The 27716-nt window shown below is 55.5% G+C and overlaps 2 pseudogenes; both read left to right on the top strand.

Annotated features, from left to right (window-relative positions):
• The first annotated feature begins 3 nt into the window (after positions 1-3).
• Positions 4-4468, top strand: LOC148149350 (uncharacterized; annotated as a pseudogene).
• Positions 4469-5339: 871 nt separating this feature from the next.
• LOC148149349 (uncharacterized) overlaps positions 5340-27716 on the top strand; it is a 105047-nt pseudogene continuing 82670 nt past the window's right edge.

The following is a 27716-nucleotide window of genomic DNA, read 5'->3' as shown; positions in this document are numbered from 1 at the left end:
AATATGCAAACTGTACCCTGGCACAGGGAGAGCATGCAAACTCCACACAGACATGGGGAGAACATGCAAACTCCACACAGACGCAGGGAGAACCTGCAAACTCCACACTGACACAGGGAGAACATGCAAACTGCACGATGACATGGGTAGAACATGCTAACTACACACAGACACAGGGAGAACATGCTAACTCCACATTGACACAGGGAGAACATGCAAACTGCACGATGACATGGGTAGAACATGCTAACTACACACAGACACAGGGAGAACATACAAACTCCACACTGACACAGGGAGAACATGCAAACTGCACACAGATACAGGGAGCACATGCAATCTCTACACTGACATGGGGAGAACATGCAAACTCCACACTGACATAAGGAGAACATGCAAACTACACACAGACACAGGGAGAACACACAAACTGCACAGAGATACAGGGAGCACATGCAATCTCCACACTGACATGGGGAGAACATGCAAACTGCACACAGACACGGGGGGAACATGCAAACTGCGCACTGGCACAGGGCAAACATGTAAACTCGACACTGACACACGGAGAACATGTAAACTCCACACGGACACAGGGAGAATATGCAAACTGCACATTGACACAGGAAGAACATGCAAACTGCACACTGGAACAGGAAGAACATGCAAACTCCACACAGACATGAGGAGAACATACAAACTCCACACTGCCATGGGGAGAATATGCAAATACAACTCAGACACAGGGAGAACATGCAAACACCACACAGACATGGGGAGAACATGCAAACTCCACACTGACACAGGGGGAACATGCAAACTCCACACAGACATGGGGAGAACATGCAAACTCCACAAAGACACAGGGAGAACATGCAAACTCTACACTAACACACGGAGAACATGTAAACCCCACACTAATACAGGGAGAATATGCAATCTGCACACAGACACAGGGAGAACATGCAAACTGTACCCTGGCACAGGGAGAGCATGCAAACGCCACACAGACATGGCTAGAACATGCAGACTCCACACAGACGCAGGGAGAACAGGCAAACTCCACACTGACACAGGGAGAACATGCAAACTACACACAGGCATCGGGAGAACATGCAAACTCCACACAGACATGGGAAAAGATGCAAACTCCACACAGACATGGGAAGAACATGTACACTCTACACTGGCACAGGGTGAACATGCAAACTCCACACTGATACAGGGAGAACAGGCAAAGTCCACACAGACACAGGGAGAACATGCAAATTCCACACAAACACAGGGAGAACATGCAAACTCCAAACTGATACAGGGAGACGGGGCAAACTACACACAGATAGGGGGAGAACATGCAAACTGCGCACTGACACAGGGCAAACATGTAAACTCGACACTGACACACGGAGAACATGTAAACTCCACACAGACACAGGGAGAATATGCAAACTGTACACTGGCACAGGGAGAACATGCAATCTCCACACAGACATGGGGAGAACATGCAAACCCCTTGCAGACACAGGGGGAACATGCAAACTCCACACAGACATGGGGAGAACATGCAAACTCCACAGAGACACAGGGAGAACATGCACAAACCACATTGACTCAGGGTGAACGTGCAAACTCCACAGAGACATGGGGAGAACATGCAAACTCCACACATACACAGGGATAACATGCAAACTCCACACTGACATGGGGAGAACATGCAAACTCCACACTGACAATGGGAGAACAGGCAAACTACACACAGGCATGGGGAGAACATGCAAATTCCACACAAACACAGGGAGAACGTGCAAACTCCACACTGACACAGGGAGATGAGGCAAACTACACACAGACAGGGAGAGAACATGCAAACTCTACACTGACACAGGGAGAACATGCAAACTGCACGATGACATGGGGAGAACATGCAAACTACACACAGACACAGGGAGAACATACAAACTCCACACTGACACAAGGAGAACATGCAAACTGCACACAGATACAGGGAGCACATGCAATCTCTACACTGACATGGGGAGAACATGCAAACTCCACACTGCCATGGGGAGTATATGCAAATACAACACAGACACAGGGAGAACATGCAAACTCCACACAGACATGGGGAGAACATGCAAACTCCTTGCAGACACAGGGGGAACATGCCAACTCCACACAGACATGGGGAGAACATGCAAAAACCACATTGACACACGGCAAAAATGCAAACTCCACACAGACATGGGGAGAACATGCAATTCCGCACAGACACGGGGAGATGAGGCAAACTATACAAAGACAAGGGGAGAACATGCAAACTCCATACTGACACTGGGAGAACATGCAAACTCCACACTGACACTGGGAGAACATGCAAATTCCACACAAACACAGGGAAAACATGCAATCTCCACACAGATGCGGGGAGAATATGCAAACTCCACACTGACACGGGGAGAACATGCAGACTCCTCACTGACAAAGGGAGAATAGGCAACTCAACACAGACACAGGGAGAACAGGGAAACACCATACAAACACGAGGAGATCATGTAAACTCCACACAGACATGGGGAGAACAGGCAAACTCCACACAGACATGGGGAGAACATGCAAACTCCACACTGACACTGGGAGAACAGGCAAATACCACACAGACACAGGTAGAACATGCAAAGTCCACACAAACACAGGGAGAACATGCAAACTACACACTGACACAGGGAGAACATGCAAACTACACACAGACATGGGGAGAACATGCAAACTCCACACATACATGGGGAGAAAATGCAAACTGCACACTGACACAGGGAGAACATGCAAACTCTACACTGACATGGGGAGAACATGCAAACTCTACACGGACACAGGGATAACATGCAAACTCTACACTGACACAGGGCGAACATGCAAAGTCCACACATACATGGGGAGAACATGCAAACTGCACACTGACACAGGGAGAACATGCAAACTGCACACTGACATGGGGAGAACATGCAAACTCCACACTGACACAGGGAGAACATGCTAACTGCACACAGACACAGGGAGGACATGCAATCTCCACACTGACATGGGGAAAACATGTAAACTCCACACTGACACACGGAGAACATGTAAACTCCACACTCATACAGGGAGAATATGCAATCTGCACACCGCCACAGGGAGAACATGCAAACAGTACCCTGGCACAGGGAGAGCATGCAAACGCCACACAGACATGGCTAGAACATGCAGACTCCACACAGACGCAGGGAGAACAGGCAAACTCCACACTGACACAGGGAGAACAGGCAAACTACACACAGGCATGGGGAGAACATGCAAACCCCACACAGACATGGGGAAAACATGCAAACTCCACACAGACACGGGAAGAACATGCACACTCTACACTGGCACAGGGTGAACATGCAAACTCCACACTGATACAGGGAGAATATGCAAACTGCAGACAGACACAGGGAGAACATGCAAACTCTACACTGACACAGGGAGAACATGCAAACTGCACACAGACATGGGGAGAACATGCAAACTACACATTGACATGGGGAGAACATGAAAACTGCATACAGACACGGGGAGAACATGCAAGCTGTACACTGACACTGGGAGAACATGCAAACTGCACACAGATACAGGGAGCACATGCAATCTCCACACTGACATGGGGAGAACATGCAAACTGCACACAGACACGGGGAGAACATGCAAACTGCGCACTGGCACAGGGCAAATATGTAAACTCGACACTGACACACGGAGAACATGTAAACGCCACATGGACACAGGGAGAACATGCAAACTGCACACTGGAACAGGGAGAACATGCAAACTCCACACAGACATGAGGAGAACATGCAAACTCCACACAGACATGGGGAGAATATTCAAATTCCACACTGACACAGGGAGAACATGCAAACTCCACACCGCCATGGGGAGAATATGCAAATACAACACAGACACAGGGAGAACATGCAAACTCCACACAGACATGGGGAGAACATGCAAACTCCTTGCAGACACAGGAGGAACATGCAAACTCCACACAGACATGGGGAGAACATGCAAACTCCACACAGACACAGAGAGAACATGCAAAAACCACATTGACACAGGGCGAACATGGAAACTCCACACAGACATGGGGAGAACATGCAAACTCCACACAGACACAGGGAGAACGTGCAAAGTCCACACTGACATGGGGAGAACATGCAAACTCCACACTAACACTGGGAGAACAGGCAAAGTGCACACAAACATGGGGCGACGAGGCAAACTCCACACAGACAGGGGGAGAACATGCAAACTGCACACTAACACAGGGAGAACATGCAAACACCACACAGACATGGGGAGGACATGCAAACTCCACATTGACTCAGGGAGAACATGCAAACTCCCCACAGACATGGGGAAAACATGCAAACTCCATATTGACACAGGGTGAACATGCAAACTCCACACAAACATGGGGTGAACATGAAAACTCCACACAGACACAGGGTGAACATGCAAACTCCACATTGACACAGGGAGAACATGCAACTTCGCACAGACACAGGGAGATGAGGGAAACTATACAAAGACAAGGGGAGAACATGCAAACTCCACACAGATATGGGGAGAACATGCAAACTGCACACTGACAAAGGGAGAACATGCAAACTCCACATTGACACATGGAGAACATGCAAACTCCACACAGACGTGGGGAGAACATGCAAACTCCACACAGATGCAGGGAGAACATGCAAACTCCACGCAGACACGGGGAGAACATGCAAACTCCACACAGATATGGGGAGAACATGCAAACTGCACACTGACAAAGGGAGAACATGCAAACTCCACACAGAAGCGGGGTGAACATGCAAACTCCACACAGACAGGGGGAGAACATGCAAACTCTAAATTGACACAGGGAGAACATGCAAACTCCACACAGACATGGGGAGAACATGCAAACTTCACATGGATACAGGGAGAACATGCAAACTCCACAAAGACATGGGAAGAACATGCAAACTCCACACTGACACATGGAGAATAGGCAACCTCCACACAGACATGGGGAGAACAGGCAAAGTCCACACAGACATGGGGAGAACTTGCAAACTCCACACGGACACAGGGAGAACATGCAAACTACACACAGACGCGGGGAGAACATTCAAACTCCGCACAGACATGGGAAGAACATGCAAACTCCACACTGACACATGGAGAATAGGCAACCTCCACACAGACATGGGGAGAACAGGCAAAGTCCACACAGACATGGGGAGAACTTGCAAACTCCACACGGACACAGGGAGAACATGCAAACTCCACACAGACATGGGGAGAACATGCAAACTCCACACAGACATGGGGAGAACATGCAAACTCCACATTAACACAGGGAGAACATGCAAAATCCACACATACACAGGGAGAACATGCAAACTCCAAACAGACATGTGGAGAACATGCAAACTCCACATTGACATAGGGTGAAAATGCAAATTCCACACAGACATGGGCAGAACATGCAAACTCCACACAGACAAAGGGAGAACAGGCAACCTCCACACAGACACAGGGAGAACAGGCAAACTCCACACAGACATGGGGAGAACAGGCAAACTCCACACAGACATGGGGAGAACTTGCAAACTCCACATGGACACAGGGAAAACATGCAAACTACACACAGATGCGGGGAGAACATGCAAACTCTGCACAGACATGGGGAGAACATGCAGACTCCGCACAGATATGAGGAGAAAATGCAAACTCCACATTGACACAGGGAGAACATGCAAACTCCACACAGACACAGGGGGAACATGCAAACTCCACACAGGCATGGGGAGAACATGCAAACTCCACATTGACATAGGGTGAACATGCAAATTCCCCACAGACGTGGGGAGAACATGCAAACTCCACACAGAGACAGGGAGAACAGGAAAACTCCACACAGACATGGGGAGAACGTGCAAACTCCACAATGACACACGGAGAACATGCAAACTCCACACAGACATGGGGTGAACATGCAAATTCCACACAGACACAGGGAGAAGAGGCAAATTCCACACTGACACAGGGTGAACATGCAAACTCCACAATGACACACGGAGAACATGCAAACTCCACACAGACACAGGGAGAACAGGCAAATTCCACACAGACATGGGGAGAACATGCAAACTGCACACTGACACAGGATGAACACGCAAACTCCACAATGACACACGGAGAACAGGCAAACTCCACACAGACATGGGGTGAACATGCAAACTCCACACGGACACAGGGAGAACATGCAAATTCCACACAGACGCGGGGAGAACATGCAAACTCCACACTGACACAGGGAGAACATGCAAACTCCACACAGACAGGGGGAGAACATGCAAACTCCACACGGACACAGGGAGAACATCCAAACTCCACACTGACACACAGAGAACACGCAAACTCCACTCAGACATGGGGTGAAAATGCAAAATCCACACGGACACAGGGAGAACATGCAAACTCCACACAGACACTGGGGGAACATGCAAACTCCACATTGACACAGGGAGAACATGTAAACTCCACCCAGACATGGGGAGAACATGCAAACTCCTCATAGACATGGGGAGAATAGGCAAACTCGATACTGACACTGATCAAACAGGCAAACTCCACACAGACAGAGGGAGAACATGCAAACTCCACACTGACACACAAAGAACACACAAACTCCACTCAGACATGGGGTGAACATGCAAAATCCACACGGACACAGGGAGAACATGCAAACTCCACACAGACACTGGGGGAACATGCAAACTCCACATTGACACAGGGAGAACATGTAAACTCCACCCAGACATGGGGAGAACATGCAAACTCCTCATAGACATGGGGAGAATAGGCAAACTCTATACTGACACTGGTCAAACAGGCAAACTCCACACAGACAGAGGGAGAACATGCAAACTGCTCACTGACACAGGAGCTCATGAAAACTCCACTCAGACATGGAGAGAACATGCAAACTCCACATAGAAATGGGGAGAACATGCAAACTCCACACTAACACACAGAGACCATGTAAACTCCACACACACACAGGGAGAATATGAAAACCGTACACAGACACGGGGAGAACATGCAAACTGCTCACTGACATGTGGAGAACATGGCAACTCCACACAGACATGGGGAGAACATGCAAACCCCAAACTAACACATGGAGAACATGTAAACTCCACACTCACACAGCGAGAACATGAACACTGCACACTGACACAGGGAGAACATGCGAACTCCACACAGACATGGGGAGAACATGTAAACTCCACACTGACACAGCGAGAACATGCAAACTCCACACAGACACGAGGAGAACATGCAAACTCCACACAGACTTGGGGAGAACTGGCAAAATCCACAGTGACACAGGGAGAACATGAAAACTCCACACAGACATGGGGAGAACATGCAAACTCCACACAGACACGGGGAGAACATGCAAACTGTTCACTGACACAGGGAGAACATTCAAACTCCACACAGACATGGGGAGAACATGCAAACTCCAAACTAACACACGGAGAACATGTAAACTCCACACTCACACAGGGAGAACATGCAATCTCCACACTGACACAGGGAGACGAGGCAAACTACACACAGACATGGGGAGAACATGCAAACTGCACACTGACACTGCGAGAACATGCAAACTCCACACAGACACAGGGAGAACATGCAAACTCCACACAGACATGGGGAGAACATGCAAACTGCACACTGACACTGCGAGAACATGCAAACTCCACACAGACACAGGGAGAACATGCAAACTCCACACAGACACAGGGAGAACATGCAAACTCCACACAGACATGGGGAAAACATGCAAACTCTAAACGGACGGTCACTCAATGCTGGAATTGTGCCTCGGATTGCAGGCACGGTGAGGCAGCAATGCTAACCACTGAGCCAAGCTACACCCTTCCCCCACCCCACCCCGCCCTATCAAAGTGTCCCATTTTAAAGCTTAAATTTATATTGTGTTAAATCCTGGCTCCCATCTGAAATCCCGTGTCATATCCTGTCACTAAATCACGTAAAACTTTGCATTGCTTCGATGGTCTCCTCTCCCTCTGTACTCGGCCTGCTGTCTCAGGTACTCTGCTCCTAGTGTCTGGGTTCAGAAGATCAGGTGACGTCTGTTGCCAATGCAATTCCCAGCTGTCATCCTGCCATAACTTGAACTTCAGTGTTTTTTTGATATCTGTGCTTTTGCTCCCATAATCATTTTAAATGCATGAGGAATTTCTGTCATTCTCTACTCCTGTTGACTGCACGCACTGTTACCCTTCTTGGTGGTGACCGTGTACAGTTTAGGGTAAATTGCTGGACCTATCCTGCCACTTGGTATCACATCAGATTGCCTGGATCCCGTCTGTGGTCTGCAAAAGCAATCTTGTAACATTTGTCCCCAGCATCATGGCCTTGAACTTCCAAATCAGCTCATGCAGTGTTTGACTTTAACAAAGCATTGATACAGCTTCTTCCTGCTGCTACATTTGTCACATGACCTTACACCCAGCATCCACTTACAGCACAATCTTAGGTACCAAGGCATCCAGGTACAGGTTCTGAAGTATAAATTCATATGGAAAAATATTAGAAAAAATAAATAACTGAAATAACCGCAACAAATAAGAAAAATACACAAATGAGAGTTCAGGAAAATAGTCCATCTAACCCAGACCTTGCCGGACTTCATTGCAAGACGAGAGTGCCGTGAGGCAGAGTCTACACCGAGGCTGGGAGACAGAGTCTACACAGAGGACAGGAGGCAGAGTCTACACTGAGGCCGGGAATGTGAGTCTACACTGAGGCCAGATGGCAGTCTACACTGAGGCCGGGAGTCTGAGTCCACACTGAGGCCAGGAGATGGAGACTACACTGAGGCCGGGAGAGTGAGTCCACACTGAGGCTGGGAGAGGGAGTCAACACTGAGACAGGGACAGTGAGTCTACACTGAGGCCGGGAGAGTGAGTCCACACTGAGGCCAGGAGAGTGAGTCTACACTGAGGCTGGGAGTGTCAGTCCACACTGAGGTCGGGAGAGTGAGTCTACACTGAGGCAGGGAGAGTGAGTCTATACTGAGGCCGGGACAGTGAGTCCACACTGAGGCCGGGAGAGTGAGTTTACTCTGAGGGCGGGAGAGTGAGTCGACACTGAGGCCGGGAGTGTCAGTCTACTCTGAGGCCGGGAGTGTGAGTCCACACTGAGGCTGGGAGAGTGAGTCCACACTGAGGCTGGGAGAGTGAGTCCACACTGAGGCTGGGAGTGTGAGTCCACACTGAGGCCGGGAGAGTGAGTCCACACTGAGGCTGGGAGAGTGAGTCCACACTGAGGCCGGGAGAGTGAGTCCACACTGAGGCCGGGAGTATGAGTCCACACTGAGGCTGGGAGTGTGAGTCTACACTGAGGCCAGATGGCAGTCTACACTGAGGCCGGGAGTCTGAGTCCACACTGAGGCCAGGAGATGGAGACTACACTGAGACAGGGACAGTGAGTCTACACTGAGGCTGGGAGAGGGAGTCTACACTGAGACAGGGACAGTGAGTCTACACTGAGGCCGGGAGAGTGAGTCCACACTGAGGCCAGGAGAGTGAGTCTACACTGAGGCTGGGAGTGTCAGTCCACACTGAGGTCGGGAGAGTGAGTCTACACTGAGGCCGGGACAGTGAGTCCACACTGAGGCCGGGAGAGTGAGTTTACTCTGAGGTCGGGAGTGGGAGTCGACACTGAGGCCGGGAGTGTGAGTCCACACTGAGGCTGGGAGAGTGAGTCCACACTGAGGCTGGGAGTGTGAGTCCACACTGAGGCCGGGAGAGTGAGTCCACACTGAGGCTGGGAGAGTGAGTCCACACTGAGGCTGGGAGTGTGAGTCCACACTGAGGCCGGGAGTGTGAGTCGACACTGAGGCCGGGAGTGTGAGTCCACACTGAGGCTGGGAGTGTGAGTCCACACTGAGGCCGGGAGAGTGAGTCCACACTGAGGCCGGGAGTATGAGTCCACACTGAGGCCGGGAGTGTGAGTCTACACTGAGGTCGGGAGTGTGAGTCCACACTGGTGGGGAGTGTGAGTCTACACTGAGGCCGGGAGTGTGAGTCCACACTGAGGCTGGGAGTGTGAGTCCACACTGAGGCTGGGAGTGTGAGTCCACACTGAGGCCGGGAGTGTGAGTCCACACTGAGGCTGGGAGTGTGAGTCTACACTGAGGCTGGGAGTGTGAGTCCACACTGAGACGGAGAGTGAGTCCACACTGAGGCCGGGAGAGTGAGTCCACACTGAGGCTGGGAGTGTGAGTCTACACTGAGGCTGGGAGAGTGAGTCTACACTGAGGCCGGGAGTGTGAGTCTACACTGAGGCTGGGAGTGTCAGTCTACACTGAGGCCGGGAGTGTGAGTCCACACTGAGGCTGGGAGTGTCAGTCTACACTGAGGCCGGGAGTGTGAGTCCACACTGAGGTTGGGAGGGTCAGTCTGCACTGGGGCCGGGAGTGTGAGTCCACACTGAGGCCGGGAGAGTGAGTCCACACTGAGGCCGGGAGTGTGAGTTCACACTGAGGCTGGGAGTGTCAGTCTACATTGAGGCCGGGAGTGTGAGTCCACACTGAGGCCGGGAGAGTGAGTCCACACTGAGGCCGGGAGAGTGAGTCCACACTGAGACCGGGAGAGTGAGTCCACACTGAGGCCGGGAGAGTGAGTCCACACTGAGGCCGGGAGAGTGAGTCCACACTGAGGCCGGGAGTGTGAGTCCACACTGAGGCCGGGAGTGTGAGTCCACACTGAGGCTGGGAGTGTGAGTCCACACTGAGGCTAGGAGTGTCAGTCTACACTGAGGCCGGGAGTGTGAGTCCACACTGAGGCCGGGAGTGTGAGTCCACACTGAGGCCGGGAGAGTGAGTTCACACTGAGGCCGGGAGAATGAGTCCACACTGAGGCCGGGAGTGTGAGTCCACACTGAGGCTAGGAGTGTCAGTCTACACTGAGGCCGGGAGTGTGAGTCCACACTGAGGCCGGGAGTGTGAGTCCACACTGAGGCCGGGAGAGTGAGTCCACACTGAGGCCGGGAGTGTGAGGCGACACTGAGGCAGGGAGTGTCAGTCTACACTGAGGCCGGGATTGTGAGTCCACACTGAGGCTGGGAGTGTGAGTCCACACTGAGGCTGGGAGTGTCAGTCTACACTGAGGCTGGGAGTGTGAGTCCACGCTGAGGCTGGGAGAGTGAGTCCACACTGAGGCTGGGAGTGTCAGTCTACACTGAGGTCGGGAGAGTGAGTTTACTCTGAGGCCGGGAGAGTGAGTCTACACTGAGGTTGGGAGAGTGAGTTTACTCTGAGGCCGGGAGAGTGAGTCGACACTGAGCCCGGGAGTGTGAGTTTACTCTGAGGCTGGGAGATTGAGTCCACACTGAGGCCGGGAGAGTGAGTTTACTCTAAGGCCGGAAGAGTGAGTCTACACTGAGGCCGGGAGAGTGAGTCCACACTGAGGTCGGGAGTGTGAGTCGACACTGAGGCTGGGAGGGCGAGTCTACACTGAGGGCGGGAGAGTGAGACTACACGAAGGCCGGGAGAGTGAGTCCACACTGAGACAGGGAGAGTGAGTCCACACTGAGGCCGGGAGAGTGAATTTACTCTGAGGCCGGGAGTGTGAGTCTACACTGAGGCCGGGAGAGTGAGTCCACACTGAGACAGGGAGAGTGAGTCCACACTGAGGCCGGGAGAGTGAATTTACTCTGAGGCCGGGAGTGTGAGTCTACACTGAGGCCGGGAGAGTGAGTCCACACTGAGACAGGGAGAGTGAGTCCACACTGAGGCCGGGAGAGTGAATTTACTCTGAGGCCGGGAGTGTGAGTCTACACTGAGGCCGGGAGAGTGAGTCCACACTGAGGCCGGGAGAGTGAGTCCACACTGAGGCCGGGAGAGTGAGTCCACACTGAGGCCGGGAGAGTGAGTTCACACTGAGGCCGGGAGAATGAGTCCACACTGAGGCCGGGAGTGTGAGTCCACACTGAGGCCGGGAGAGTGAGTCTACACTGAGGCCGGGAGTGTGAGTCTACACTGAGGCCGGGAGTGTGAGTCTACACTGAGGCCGGGAGAGTGAGTCCACACTGAGGCTGGGAGTGTCAGTCTACACTGAGGCCGGGAGTGTCAGTCTACACTGAGGCCGGGAGTGTGAGTCTACACTGAGGCCGAGAGTGTGAGTCTACACTGAGGCCGGGACTGTGAGTCCACACTGAGGCTGGGAGAGTGAGTCCACACTGAGGCCGGGAGAGTGAGTCCACGCTGAGGCTGGGAGAGTGAGTCCACACTGAGGCTGGGAGTGTGAGTCCACACTGAGGTCTGGAGTGTCAGTCTACACTGAGGTTGGGAGAGTGAGTTTACTCTGAGGCTGGGAGAGTGAGTCCACACTGAGGCCGGGAGAGTGAGTTTACTCTGAGGCCGGGAGAGTGAGACTACACTGAGGTTGGGAGAGTGAGTTTACTCTGAGGCCGGGAGAGTGAGTCGACACTGAGCCCGGGAGTGTGAGTTTACTCTGAGGCTGGGAGAGTGAGTCCACACTGAGGCCGGGAGAGTGAGTTTACTCTGAGGCCGGAAGAGTGAGTCTACACTGAGGCCGGGAGAGTGAGTCCACACTGAGGTCGGGAGTGTGAGTCGACACTGAGGCCGGGAGGGCGAGTCTACACTAAGGCCGGGAGTGTGAGTCCACACTGAGGCCGGGAGTGTGAGTCCACACTGAGGCCGGGAGTGTGAGTCTACACTGAGGGCGGGAGTGTGAGTCCACCCTGAGGCCAGGAGAGTGAGTCCACACTGAGACAGGGAGAGTGAGTCTACACTGAGGCCGGGAGAGTGAGTCCACACTGAGGCTGGGAGTGTGAGTCTACACTGAGGCTGGGTGAGTGAGTCCACACTAAGTCCGGGAGAGTGAGTCCACACTGAGGCCGGGAGAGTGAGTCTACACTGAGACCGGGAGTGTCAGTCTACACTGAGGCAATGCGAGTGAGTTTACTCTGAGGCCGGGAGAGTGAGTCTATACTGAGGCCTGGAGTGTGAGTCTACACTGAGGCCGGGAGAGTGAGTCCACACTGAGGCCGGGAGAGTGAGTCCACATTGAGGTCAGGAGTGTGAGTCTACACTGAGGCCGGGAGAGTGAGTCCACACTGAGGCCGGGAGAGTGAGTCCACACTGAGGCCGGGAGAGTGAGTCCACACTGAGGCCGGGAGAGTGAGTTCACACTGAGGCCGGGAGAATGAGTCCACACTGAGGCCGGGACAGTGAGTCCACACTGAGGCCGGGAGTGTGAGTCTACACAGAGAGCGGGAGAGTGAGTCCACACTGAGGCTGGGAGTGTGAGTCCACACTGAGGTCTGGAGTGTGAGTCTACACTGAGGCCGGGAGTGTGAGTCTACACTGAGGCCGGGAGTGTGAGTCCACACTGAGGCTGGGAGTGTGAGTCCACACTGAGGCCGGGAGTGTCAGTCTACACTGAGGCTGGGAGAGTGAGTCCACACTGAGGCTGGGAGTGTCAGTCTACACTGAGGCCGGGAGAGTGAGTCTACACTGAGACCGGGAGTGTCAGTCTACACTGAGGCAATGCGAGTGAGTTTACTCTGAGGCCGGGAGAGTGAGTCTATACTGAGGCCTGGAGTGTGAGTCTACACTGAGGCCGGGAGAGTGAGTCCACACTGAGGCCGGGAGAGTGAGTCCACATTGAGGTCGGGAGTGTGAGTCTACACTGAGGCCGGGAGAGTGAGTCCACACTGAGGCCGGGAGAGTGAGTCCACACTGAGGCCGGGAGAGTGAGTCCACACTGAGGCCGGGAGAGTGAGTTCACACTGAGGCCGGGAGAATGAGTCCACACTGAGGCCGGGACAGTGAGTCCACACTGAGGCCGGGAGTGTGAGTCTACACTGAGGTCTGGAGTGTGAGTCTACACTGAGGCCGGGAGTGTGAGTCTACACTGAGGCTGGGAGTGTGAGTCCACACTGAGGTCTGGAGTGTGAGTCTACACTGAGGCCGGGAGTGTGAGTCTACACTGAGGCCGGGAGTGTGAGTCCACACTGAGGCTGGGAGTGTGAGTCCACACTGAGGCTGGGAGTGTGAGTCCACACTGAGGTCTGGAGTGTGAGTCTACACTGAGGCCGGGAGTGTGAGTCTACACTGAGGCCGGGAGTGTGAGTCCACACTGAGGCTGGGAGTGTGAGTCCACACTGAGGCTGGGAGTGTCAGTCTACACTGAGGCTGGGAGAGTGAGTCCACACTGAGGCTGGGAGTGTCAGTCTACACTGAGGTTGGGAGAGTGAGTTTACTCTGAGGCCGGGAGAGTGAGTTTACTCTGAGGCTGGGAGAGTGAGTCCACACTGAGGCCGGGAGAGTGAGTTTACTCTGAGGCCGGAAGAGTGAGTCTACACTGAGGCCGGGAGGGCCAGTCTACACTGAGGCAATGCGAGTGAGTTCACACTGAGGCTGGGAGAGTGAGTCCACACTGAGGCCGGGAGAGTGAGTCCACAATGAGGCCGGGAGAGTGTGTTTACTCTGAGGCCGGGAGAGTGAGTCTATACTGAGGCCGGGACAGTGAGTCCACACTGAGGCTGGGAGTGTGAGTCCAAACTGAGGCTGGGAGTGTCAGTCTACACTGAGGCCGGGAGTGTGAGTCCACACTGAGGCTGGGAGTGTCAGTCTACACTGAGGCCGGGAGTGTGAGTCCACACTGAGGCTGGGAGTGTGAGTCTACACTGAGGCCGGGAGTGTGAGTCTACACTGAGGACGGGAGTGTGAGTCCAAACTGAGGCTGGGAGTGTCAGTCTACACTGAGGCCGGGAGTGTGAGTCCACACTGAGGCTGGGAGTGTCAGTCTACACTGAGGCCGGGAGTGTGAGTCCACACTGAGGCTGGGAGTGTGAGTCCACACAGAGGCTGGGAGTGTCAGTCTACACTAAGGTTGGTAGAGTAAGTTTACTCTGAGGCCGGGAGAGTGAGTCTGCACTGAGGCCGGGACTGTGAGTTTACTCTGAGGCTGGGAGAGTGAGTCCACACTGAGGCCGGGAGAGTGAGTCTACACTGAGGCCGGGAGAGTGAGTCCACACTGAGGTCGGGAGTGTGAGTCGATACTGAGGCCGGGAGTGTGAGTCTACACTGAGGGCGGGAGAGTGAGTCTACACTGAGGCCGGGAGTGTGAGTACACACTGAGGCCGGGAGTGTGAGTCTACACTGAGGCCGGGAGTGTGAGTCCACACTGTTGCCGGGAATGTGAGTCCACACTGAGGCCGGGAGAGTGAGTCTACACTGAGGCCGGGAGTGTGAGTCTACACTGAGGCCGGAAGTGTGAGTCTACACTGAGGCCGGGAGTGTGAGTCCACACTGAGGCCGGGAGTGTGAGTCTACACTGAGGCCGGGAGTGTGAGTCTACACTGAGGCCGGGAGTGTGAGTCTACACTGAGGCCGGGAGTGTGAGTCCACACTGAGGCCGGGAATGTGAGTGCACACTGAGGCCGGGAGAGTGAGTCTACACTGAGGCCGGGAGTGTGAGTCCACACTGAGGGCGGGAGAGTGAGTCTTAACTAAGGCCGGGAGTGTGAGTCTACACTGAGGGCGGGAGTGTGAGTCCACCCTGAGGCCGGGAGAGTGAGTCTACACTGAGGCCGGGAGTGTGAGTCCACACTGAGGCCGGGAGTGTGAGTCCACCCTGAGGCCGGGAGAGTGAGTCCACACTGAGACAGGGAGAGTGAGTCTACACTGAGGCTGGGAGTGTGAGTCTACACTGAGGCCAGGAGAGTGAGTCCACACTGAGGCCGGGAGAGTGAGTCGACACTGAGTCCGGGAGAGTGAGTCCACACTAAGTCCGGGAGAGTGAGTCCACACTGAGGCCAGGACAGTGAGTCTACACTGAGACCGGGAGTGTCAGTCTACACTGAGGCAATACGAGTGAGTTTACTCTGAGGCCGGGAGAGTGAGTCTATACTGAGGCCGGGAGTGTGAGTCTACACTGAGGCCGTTAGAATGAGTCCACACTGAGGCTGGGAGTGTCAGTCTACACTGATTTCGGGAGAGTGAGTTTACTCTGAGGCCGGGAGAGTGAGTCTACACTAAGGCCGGGAGTGTGAGTTTACTCTGAGGCTGGGAGAGTGAGTCCACACTGAGGCCGGGAGTGTGAGTCCACACTGAGGTCGGGAGTGTGAGTCCACACTGGTCGGGAGTGTGAGTCTATACTGAGGCCGGGAGTGTGAGTCTACACTGAGGCCGTGAGAATGAGTCCACACTGAGGCTGGGAGTGTCAGTCTACACTGATTTCGGGAGAGTGAGTTTACTCTGAGGCCGGGAGAGTGAGTCTACACTAAGGCCGGGAGTGTGAGTTTACTCTGAGGCCGGGAGTGTGAGTCTACACTGAAGGCGGGAGAGTGAGTCCACACTGAGGCTGGGAGTGTCAGTCTACACTAAGGTTGGTAGAGTAAGTTTACTCTGAGGCCGGGAGAGTGAGTCTACACTGAGGCCGGGACTGTGAGTTTACTCTGAGGCTGGGAGAGTGAGTCCACACTGAGGCCGGGAGAGTGAGTTTACTCTGAGGCCGGAATAGTGAGTCTACACTGAGGCCGGGAGAGTGAGTCCACACTGAGGTCGGGAGTGTGAGTCGATACTGAGGTCGGGAGTGTGAGTCTACACTGAGGCCGGGAGTGTGAGTCTACACTGAGGGCGGGAGAGTGAGTCTACACTGAGGCCGAGAGTGTGAGTCCACACTGAGGCCGGGAATGTGAGTCCACACTGAGGCCGGGAGAGTGAGTCTACACTGAGGCCGGGAGTGTGAGTCCACACTGAGGGCGGGAGAGTGAGTCTACACTAAGGCCGGGAGTGTGAGTCTACACTGAGGCAATACGAGTGAGTTTACTCTGAGGCCGGGAGAGTGAGTCTATACTGAGGCCGGGAGTGTGAGTCTACACTGAGGCCGTGAGTATGAGTCCACACTGAGGCTGGGAGTGTCAGTCTACACTAAGGCCGGGAGAGTGAGTTAACTCTGAGGCCGGGAGAGTGAGTCTACACTAAGGCCGGGAGTGTGAATTTGCTCTGAGGCCGGGAGTGTGAGTCTACACTAAGGTTGGTAGAGTAAGTTTACTCTGAGGCCGGGAGAGTGAGTCTACACTGAGGCCGGGACTGTGAGTTTACTCTGAGGCTGGGAGAGTGAGTCCACACTGAGGCCGGGAGAGTGAGTTTACTCTGAGGCCGGAAGAGTGAGTCTACACTGAAGCCGGGAGAGTGAGTCCACACTGAGGTCGGGAGTGTGAGTCGATACTGAGGTCGGGAGTGTGAGTCTACACTGAGGCCGGGAGTGTGAGTCTACACTGAGGGCGGGAGAGTGAGTCTACACTGAGGCCGGGAGTGTGAGTCCACACTGAGGCCGGGAGTGTGAGTCTACACTGAGGCCGGGAGTGTGAGTCCACACTGAGGCCGGGAGTGTGAGTCCACACTGAGGGCGGGAGAGTGAGTCTACACTAAGGCCGGGAGTGTGAGTCTACACTGAGGGCGGGTGTGTGAGTCTACACTGAGGGCGGGAGTGTGAGTCCACACTGAGGCCGGGAGTGTGAGTCCACCCTGAGGCCGGGAGAGTGAGTCCACACTGAGACAGGGAGAGTGAGTCTACACTGAGGCCGGGAGTGTGAGTCCACCCTGAGGCCGGGAGAGTGAGTCCACACTGAGACAGGGAGAGTGAGTCTACACTGAGGCCGGGAGTGTGAGTCAACACTGAGGCCGGGAATGTGAGTCCACACTGAGGCCGGGAGTGTGAGTCCACACTGAGGCCGGGAGTGTGAGTCTACACTGAGGCCGGGAGTGTGAGTCCACACTGAGGCCGGGAATGTGAGTCCACACTGAGGCCGGGAGAGTGAGTCTACCCTGAGGCTGGGAGTGTCAGTCTACACTGATTTCGGGAGAGTGAGTTTACTCTGAGGCCGGGAGAGTGAGTCTACACTGAGGTTGGGAGAGTGAGTTTACTCTGAGGCCGGGAGAGTGAGTCTACACTGAAGGCGGGAGAGTGAGTCCACACTGAGGTCGGGAGAGTGAGTCTACACTGAGGGCGGGAGAGTGAGTCTACACTGAGGCCGGGAGTGTGAGTCCACCCTGAGGCCAGGAGAGTGAGTCCACACTGAGACAGGGAGAGTGAGTCTACACTGAGGCTGGGAGTGTGAGTCTACACTGAGGCTGGGTGAGTGAGTCCACACTGAGGCCTGGAGAGTGAGTCTACACTGAGGCCGGGAGAGTGAGTCTACACTGAGACCGGGAGTGTCAGTCTACACTGATGCAATGCGAGTGAGTCTATACTGAGGCCGGGAGAGTGAGTCTATACTGAGGCCGGGAGTGTGAGTCTACACTGAGGCTGGGAGTGTGAGTCTACACTGAGGCCGTGAGTATGAGTCCACACTGAGGTCGGGAGTGTGAGTCCACACTGAGGCCGGGAGAGTGAGTCCACACTGAGGCCGGGAGAGTGAGTCCACACTGAGGCCGGGAGAGTGAGTCCACACTGAGGCCGGGAGAGTGAGTTCACACTGAGGCCGGGAGAGTGAGTTTACTCTGAGGCCGGAAGAGTGAGTCTACACTGAAGCCGGGAGAGTGAGTCCACACTGAGGTCGGGAGTGTGAGTCTACACTGAGGCCGGGAGTGTGAGTCTACACTGAGGGCGGGAGTGTGAGTCCACACTGAGGCCGGGAATGTGAGTCCACACTGAGGCCGGGAGAGTGAGTCTACACTGAGGCCGGGAGTGTGAGTCCACACTGAGGGCGGGAGAGTGAGTCTACACTAAGGCCGGGAGTGTGAGTCTACACTGAGGGCGGGTGTGTGAGTCTACACTGAGGGCGGGAGAGTGAGTCCACACTGAGGCCGGGAGTGTGAGTCCACACTGAGGCCGGGAGTGTGAGTCCACACTGAGGCCGGGAGTGTGAGTCCACCCTGAGGCCGGGAGAGTGAGTCCACACTGAGACAGGGAGAGTGAGTCTACACTGAGGCCGGGAGTGTGAGTCCACCCTGAGGCCGGGAGAGTGAGTCCACACTGAGACAGGGAGAGTGAGTCTACACTGAGGCTGGGAGTGTGAGTCAACACTGAGGCCGGGAATGTGAGTCCACACTGAGGCCGGGAGTGTGAGTCCACACTGAGGCCGGGAGTGTGAGTCTACACTGAGGCCGGGAGTGTGAGTCCACACTGAGGCCGGGAATGTGAGTCCACACTGAGGCCGGGAGAGTGAGTCTACACTGAGGCTGGGAGTGTCAGTCTACACTGATTTCGGGAGAGTGAGTTTACTCTGAGGCCGGGAGAGTGAGTCTACACTGAGGTTGGGAGAGTGAGTTTACTCTGAGGCCGGGAGAGTGAGTCTACACTGAGGCCGGGACTGTGAGTTTACTCTGAGGCTGGGAGAGTGAGTCCACACTGAGGCCGGGAGAGTGAGTTTACTCTGAGGCCGGAAGAGTGAGTCTACACTGAAGCCGGGAGAGTGAGTCCACACTGAGGTCGGGAGTGTGAGTCTATACTGAGGTCGGGAGTGTGAGTCTACACTGAGGCCGGGAGTGTGAGTCTACACTGAGGGCGGGAGAGTGAGTCTACACTGAGGCCGGGAGTGTGAGTCCACACTGAGGCCGGGAGTGTGAGTCTACACTGAGGCCGGGAGTGTGAGTCCACACTGAGGCCGGGAGTGTGAGTCCACACTGAGGGCGGGAGAGTGAGTCTACACTAAGGCCGGGAGTGTGAGTCTACACTGAGGGCGGGTGTGTGAGTCTACACTGAGGGCGGGAGTGTGAGTCCACACTGAGGCCGGGAGTGTGAGTCCACCCTGAGGCCGGGAGAGTGAGTCCACACTGAGACAGGGAGAGTGAGTCTACACTGAGGCCGGGAGTGTGAGTCCACCCTGAGGCCGGGAGAGTGAGTCCACACTGAGACAGGGAGAGTGAGTCTACACTGAGGCCGGGAGTGTGAGTCAACACTGAGGCCGGGAATGTGAGTCCACACTGAGGCCGGGAGTGTGAGTCCACACTGAGGCCGGGAGTGTGAGTCTACACTGAGGCCGGGAGTGTGAGTCCACACTGAGGCCGGGAATGTGAGTCCACACTGAGGCCGGGAGAGTGAGTCTACCCTGAGGCTGGGAGTGTCAGTCTACACTGATTTCGGGAGAGTGAGTTTACTCTGAGGCCGGGAGAGTGAGTCTACACTGAGGTTGGGAGAGTGAGTTTACTCTGAGGCCGGGAGAGTGAGTCTACACTGAAGGCGGGAGAGTGAGTCCACACTGAGGTCGGGAGAGTGAGTCTACACTGAGGGCGGGAGAGTGAGTCTACACTGAGGCCGGGAGTGTGAGTCCACCCTGAGGCCAGGAGAGTGAGTCCACACTGAGACAGGGAGAGTGAGTCTACACTGAGGCTGGGAGTGTGAGTCTACACTGAGGCTGGGTGAGTGAGTCCACACTGAGGCCTGGAGAGTGAGTCTACACTGAGGCCGGGAGAGTGAGTCTACACTGAGACCGGGAGTGTCAGTCTACACTGATGCAATGCGAGTGAGTTCATTCTGAGGCCGGGAGAGTGAGTCTACACTGAGGCCGGGAGTGTGAGTCTACACTGAGGCCGTGAGTATGAGTCCACACTGAGGTCGGGAGTGTGAGTCCACACTGAGGCCGGGAGAGTGAGTCCACACTGAGGCCGGGAGAGTGAGTCCACACTGAGGCCGGGAGAGTGAGTCCACACTGAGGCCGGGAGAGTGAGTCCACACTGAGGCCGGGAGAGTGAGTTCACACTGAGGCCGGGAGAGTGAGTTTACTCTGAGGCCGGAAGAGTGAGTCTACACTGAAGCCGGGAGAGTGAGTCCACACTGAGGTCGGGAGTGTGAGTCCAAACTGAGGCCGGGAGTGTGAGTCTACACTGAGGGCGGGAGAGTGAGTCTACACTGAGGCCGGGAGTGTGATTCCACACTGAGGCCGGGAGTGTGAGTCTACACTGAGGCCGGGAGTGTGAGTCCACACTGAGGCCGGGAATGTGAGTCCACACTGAGGCCGGGAGAGTGAGTCTACACTGAGGCCGGGAATGTGAGTCCACACTGAGGCCGGGAGTGTGAGTCCACACTGAGGCCGGGAGTGTGAGTCTACACTGAGGCCGGGAGTGTGAGTCCACACTGAGGCCGGGAATGTGAGTCTACACTGAGGGCGGGAGAGTGAGTCCACACTGAGGCCGGGAGTGTGAGTCCACACTGAGGCCGGGAGTGTGAGTCCACCCTGAGGCCGGGAGAGTGAGTCCACACTGAGACAGGGAGAGTGAGTCTACACTGAGGCCGGGAGTGTGAGTCCACCCTGAGGCCGGGAGAGTGAGTCCACACTGAGACAGGGAGAGTGAGTCTACACTGAGGCTGGGAGTGTGAGTCAACACTGAGGCCGGGAATGTGAGTCCACACTGAGGCCGGGAGTGTGAGTCCACACTGAGGCCGGGAGTGTGAGTCTACACTGAGGCCGGGAGTGTGAGTCCACACTGAGGCCGGGAATGTGAGTCCACACTGAGGCCGGGAGAGTGAGTCTACACTGAGGCTGGGAGTGTCAGTCTACACTGATTTCGGGAGAGTGAGTTTACTCTGAGGCCGGGAGAGTGAGTCTACACTGAGGTTGGGAGAGTGAGTTTACTCTGAGGCCGGGAGAGTGAGTCTACACTGAAGGCGGGAGAGTGAGTCCACACTGAGGTCGGGAGAGTGAGTCTACACTGAGGGCGGGAGAGTGAGTCTACACTGAGGCCGGGAGTGTGAGTCCACCCTGAGGCCAGGAGAGTGAGTCCACACTGAGACAGGGCGAGTGAGTCTACACTGAGGCTGGGAGTGTGAGTCTACACTGAGGCTGGGTGAGTGAGTCCACACTGAGGCCTGGAGAGTGAGTCTACACTGAGGCCGGGAGAGTGAGTCGACACTGAGGCCGGGAGAGTGAGTCGACACTGAGGCCGGGAGAGTGAGTCGACACTGAGGCCGGGAGAGTGAGTCTACACTGAGACAGGGAGTGTGTGTCCACAATAAGTACGGGAGAGTGAGTCCACACTGAGGCCGGGAGAGTGAGTTCACACTGAGGCCGGGAGAATGAGTCCACACTGAGGCTGTGAGTGTGAGTCCACACTGAGGCTGGGAGTGTGAGTCCACACTGAGGCTGGGAGTGTGAGTCTACACTGAGGCTGGGAGTGTGAGTCCACACTGAGGCTGGGAGTGTGAGTCCACACTGAGGCTGGGAGTGTGAGTCTACACTGAGACCGGGAGTGTGAGTCCACACTGAGGCTGGGAGTGTGAGTCCACACTGAGGCTGGGAGTGTCAGTCTACACTGAGGCTGGGAGTTTGAGTCCACACTGAGGCTGGGAGTGTGAGTCCACACTGAGGCTGGGAGTGTGAGTCTACACTGAGGCTGGGAGTGTGAGTCTTCACTGAGGCTGGGAGTGTGAGTCTACACTGAGGCTGGGAGTGTGAGTCTACACTGAGGCCGGGAGTGTGAGTCCACACTGAGGCTGTGAGTGTGAGTCCACACTGAGGCTGGGAGTGTGAGTCCACACTGAGGCTGGGAGTGTCAGTCTACACTGAGGCCGGGAGTGTGAGTCCACACTGAAGCTGGGAGTGTGAGTCCACACTGAGGCTGGGAGAGTGAGTCCACACTGAGGCCGGGAGAGTGAGTCCACAATGAGGCCGGGAGGGCCAGTCTATACTGAGGCAATGCGAGTGAGTCCACACTGAGGCCGGGAGATGAGTCCACACTGAGGCCGGGAGAGTGAGTCCACAATGAGGCCGGGAGAGTGTGTTTACTCTGAGGCCGGGAGAGTGAGTCTACACTGACGCCGGGACTGTGAGTCCACACTGAGGCCGGGAGTATGAGTCCACACTGAGGCTGGGAGTGTGAGTCCACACTGAGGCCGGGAGTATGAGTCTACACTGAGCGCGGGAGTGTGAGTCTACACTGAGGCCCGGAGTGTGAGTCCACACTGAGGCCGGGAGTGTGAGTCCACACTGAGGCTGGGAGTGTGAGTCCACACTGAGGCCGGGAGTATGAGTCCACACTGAGGCCGGGAGAGTGTGTTTACACTGAGGCCGAGAGAGTGAGTCTATACTGAGGCCGGGAGAGTGAGTCCACACTGAGGCCGGGATTATGAGTCCACACTGAGGTCCGGAGTGTGAGTCTACACTGAGGCCGGGAGTGTGAGTCTACACTGAGGCTGGGAGAGTGAGTCCACACTGAGGCTGGGAGAGTGAGTCCACGCTGAGGCTGGGAGAGTGAGTCCACACTGAGGCTGGGAGTGTGAGTCCACACTGAGGTCTGGAGTGTCAGTCTACACTGAGGTTGGGAGAGTGAGTTTACTCTGAGGCCGGGAGAGTGAGTCGACACTGAGCCCGGGAGTGTGAGTTTACTCTGAGGCTGGGAGAGTGAGTCCACACTGATGCCGGGAGAGTGAGTTTACTCTGAGGCCGGGAGAGTGAGTCTACACTGAGGTTGGGAGAGTGAGTCCACGCTGAGGCTGGGAGAGTGAGTCCACACTGAGGCTGGGAGTGTGAGTCCACACTGAGGTCTGGAGTGTCAGTCTACACTGATTTCGGGAGAGTGAGTTTACTCTGAGGCCGGGAGAGTGAGTCTACACTAAGGCCGGGAGTGTGAGTTTACTCTGAGGCCGGAAGAGTGAGTCTACACTGAGGCCGGGAGAGTGAGTCCACACTGAGGTCGGGAGTGTGAGTCGATACTGAGGCCGGGAGTGTGAGTCTACACTGAGGGCGGGAGAGTGAGTCTACACTGAGGCCGAGAGTGTGAGTCCACACTGAGGCCGGGAGTGTGAGTCTACACTGAGGCCGGGAGTGTGAGTCCACACTGAGGCCGGGAATGTGAGTCCACATTGAGGCCGGGAGAGTGAGTCTACACTGAGGCCGGGAGTGTGAGTCCACACTGAGGGCGGGAGAGTGAGTCTACACTAAGGCCGGGAGTGTGAGTCTACACTGAGGCAATACGAGTGAGTTTACTCTGAGGCCGGGAGAGTGAGTCTATACTGAGGCCGGGAGTGTGAGTCTACACTGAGGCCGTGAGTATGAGTCCACACTGAGGCTGGGAGTGTCAGTCTACATTAAGGCCGGGAGAGTGAGTTTACTCTGAGGCCGGGAGAGTGAGTCTACACTAAGGCCGGGAGTGTGAGTTTACTCTGAGGCTGGGAGAGTGAGTCCACACTGAGGCCGGGAGAGTGAGTTTACTCTGAGGCCGGGAGAGTGAGTCTACACTGAGGTTGGGAGAGTGAGATTACTCTGAGGCCGGGAGAGTGAGTCGACACTGAGCCCGGGAGTGTGAGTTTACTCTGAGGCTGGGAGAGTGAGTCCACACTGAGTCCGGGAGAGTGAGTTTACTCTGAGGCCGGAAGAGTGAGTCTACACTGAGGCCGGGAGAGTGAGTCCACACTGAGGTCGGGAGTGTGAATCGACACTGAGGCCGGGAGGGCGAGTCTACACTAAGGCCGGGAGTGTGAGTCCACACTGAGGCCGGGAGTGTGAGTCCACACTGAGGCCGGGAGTGTGAGTCTACACTGAGGCCGGGAGTGTGAGTCCACACTGAGACAGGGAGAGTGAGTCTACACTGAGGCCGGGAGAGTGAGTCCACACTGAGGCTGGGAGTGTGAGTCTACACTGAGGCTGGGTGAGTGAGTCCACACTGAGGCCGGGAGAGTGAGTCTACACTGAGACCGGGAGTGTCAGTCTACACTGAGGCAATGCGAGTGAGTTTACTCTGAGGCCGGGAGTGTGAGTCTATACTGAGGCCTGGAGTGTGAGTCTACACTGAGGCCGGGAGAGTGAGTCCACACTGAGGCCGGGAGAGTGAGTCCACATTGAGGTCGGGAGTGTGAGTCTACACTGAGGCCGGGAGAGTGAGTCCACACTGAGGCCGGGAGAGTGAGTTCACACTGAGGCCGGGAGAGTGAGTCCACACTGAGGCCGGGAGAGTGAGTTCACACTGAGGCCGGGAGAATGAGTCCACACTGAGGCCGGGACAGTGAGTCCACACTGAGGCCGGGAGTGTGAGTCTACACAGAGAGCGGGAGAGTGAGTCCACACTGAGGCTGGGAGTGTGAGTCCACACTGAGGTCTGGAGTGTGAGTCCACACTGAGGTCTGGAGTGTGAGTCTACACTGAGGCCGGGAGTGTGAGTCTACACTGAGGCCGGGAGTGTGAGTCCACACTGAGGCTGGGAGTGTGAGTTCACACTGAGGCTGGGAGTGTCAGTCTACACTGAGGCTGGGAGAGTGAGTCCACACTGAGGCTGGGAGTGTCAGTCTACACTGAGGTTGGGAGAGTGAGTTTACTCTGAGGCTGGGAGAGTGAGTCCACATTGAGGCCGGGAGAGTGAGTCTACACTGAGGCCGGGAGTGTGAGTCCACACTGAGGGCGGGAGAGTGAGTCTACACTAAGGCCGGGAGTGTGAGTCTACACTGAGGCAATACGAGTGAGTTTACTCTGAGGCCGGGAGAGTGAGTCTATACTGAGGCCGGGAGTGTGAGTCTACACTGAGGCCGTGAGTATGAGTCCACACTGAGGCTGGGAGTGTCAGTCTACATTAAGGCCGGGAGAGTGAGTTTACTCTGAGGCCGGGAGAGTGAGTCTACACTAAGGCCGGGAGTGTGAGTTTACTCTGAGGCTGGGAGAGTGAGTCCACACTGAGGCCGGGAGAGTGAGTTTACTCTGAGGCCGGGAGAGTGAGTCTACACTGAGGTTGGGAGAGTGAGATTACTCTGAGGCCGGGAGAGTGAGTCGACACTGAGCCCGGGAGTGTGAGTTTACTCTGAGGCTGGGAGAGTGAGTCCACACTGAGGCCGGGAGAGTGAGTTTACTCTGAGGCCGGAAGAGTGAGTCTACACTGAGGCCGGGAGAGTGAGTCCACACTGAGGTCGGGAGTGTGAATCGACACTGAGGCCGGGAGGGCGAGTCTACACTAAGGCCGGGAGTGTGAGTCCACACTGAGGCCGGGAGTGTGAGTCTACACTGAGGCCGGGAGTGTGAGTCCACACTGAGACAGGGAGAGTGAGTCTACACTGAGGCCGGGAGAGTGAGTCCACACTGAGGCTGGGAGTGTGAGTCTACACTGAGGCTGGGTGAGTGAGTCCACACTGAGGCCGGGAGAGTGAGTCTACACTGAGACCGGGAGTGTCAGTCTACACTGAGGCAATGCGAGTGAGTTTACTCTGAGGCCGGGAGAGTGAGTCTATACTGAGGCCTGGAGTGTGAGTCTACACTGAGGCCGGGAGAGTGAGTCCACACTGAGGCCGGGAGAGTGAGTCCACACTGAGGCCGGGAGTGTGAGTCTACACTGAGGCCGGGAGAGTGAGTCCACACTGAGGCCGGGAGAGTGAGTCCACACTGAGGCCGGGAGAGTGAGTTCACACTGAGGCCGGGAGAGTGAGTCCACACTGAGGCCGGGAGAGTGAGTTCACACTGAGGCCGGGAGAATGAGTCCACACTGAGGCCGGGACAGTGAGTCCACACTGAGGCCGGGAGTGTGAGTCTACACAGAGAGCGGGAGAGTGAGTCCACACTGAGGCTGGGAGTGTGAGTCCACACTGAGGTCTGGAGTGTGAGTCCACACTGAGGTCTGGAGTGTGAGTCCACACTGAGGTCTGGAGTGTGAGTCTACACTGAGGCCGGGAGTGTGAGTCTACACTGAGGCCGGGAGTGTGAGTCCACACTGAGGCTGGGAGTGTGAGTTCACACTGAGGCTGGGAGTGTCAGTCTACACTGAGGCTGGGAGAGTGAGTCCACACTGAGGCTGGGAGTGTCAGTCTACACTGAGGTTGGGAGAGTGAGTTTACTCTGAGGCTGGGAGAGTGAGTCCACACTGAGGCCGGGAGAGTGAGTTTACTCTGAGGCCGGAAGAGTGAGTCTACACTGAGGCCGTGAGGGCCAGTCTACACTGAGGCAATGCGAGTGAGTCCACAATGAGGCCGGGAGAGTGTGTTTACTCTGAGGCCGGGAGAGTGAGTCCACAATGAGGCCGGGAGAGTGTGTTTACTCTGAGGCCGGGAGAGTGAGTCTATACTGAGGCCGGGACAGTGAGTCCACACTGAGGCCGGAAGTATGAGTCCACACTGAGGTCGGGAGTGTGAGTCTACACTGAGGCCGGGAGTGTGAGTCTACACTGAGGACGGGAGTGTGCGTCTACACAGAGGCCGGGAGTGTGAGTCCAAACTGAGGCTGGGAGTGTCAGTCTACACTGAGGCCGGGAGTGTGAGTCCACACTGAGGCTGGGAGTGTCAGTCTACACTGAGGCCGGGAGTGTGAGTCCACACTGAGGCTGGGAGTGTGAGTCAACACAGAGGCTGGGAGAGTGAGTCCACACTGAGGCTGGGAGTGTCAGTCTACACTAAGGTTGGTAGAGTAAGTTTACTCTGAGGCCGGGAGAGTGAGTCTACACTGAGGCCGGGACTGTGAGTTTACTCTGAGGCCGGGAGTGTGAGTCTACACAGAGAGCGGGAGAGTGAGTCCACACTGAGGCTGGGAGTGTGAGTCCACACTGAGGTCTGGAGTGTGAGTCCACACTGAGGTCTGGAGTGTGAGTCTACACTGAGGCCGGGAGTGTGAGTCTACACTGAGGCCGGGAGTGTGAGTCCACACTGAGGCTGGGAGTGTGAGTT

This window comes from Chiloscyllium plagiosum, unplaced genomic scaffold (genome assembly GCF_037043375.1).
Source record: "Chiloscyllium plagiosum isolate Xiang-an unplaced genomic scaffold, Cpla_swu_hap1 HiC_scaffold_8, whole genome shotgun sequence".
NCBI classification, from domain to species: Eukaryota; Metazoa; Chordata; class Chondrichthyes; order Orectolobiformes; family Hemiscylliidae; genus Chiloscyllium; species Chiloscyllium plagiosum.
Note: the sequence above shows the minus strand (reverse complement) of the source record. Positions and strands in the feature narration are given on the sequence as shown.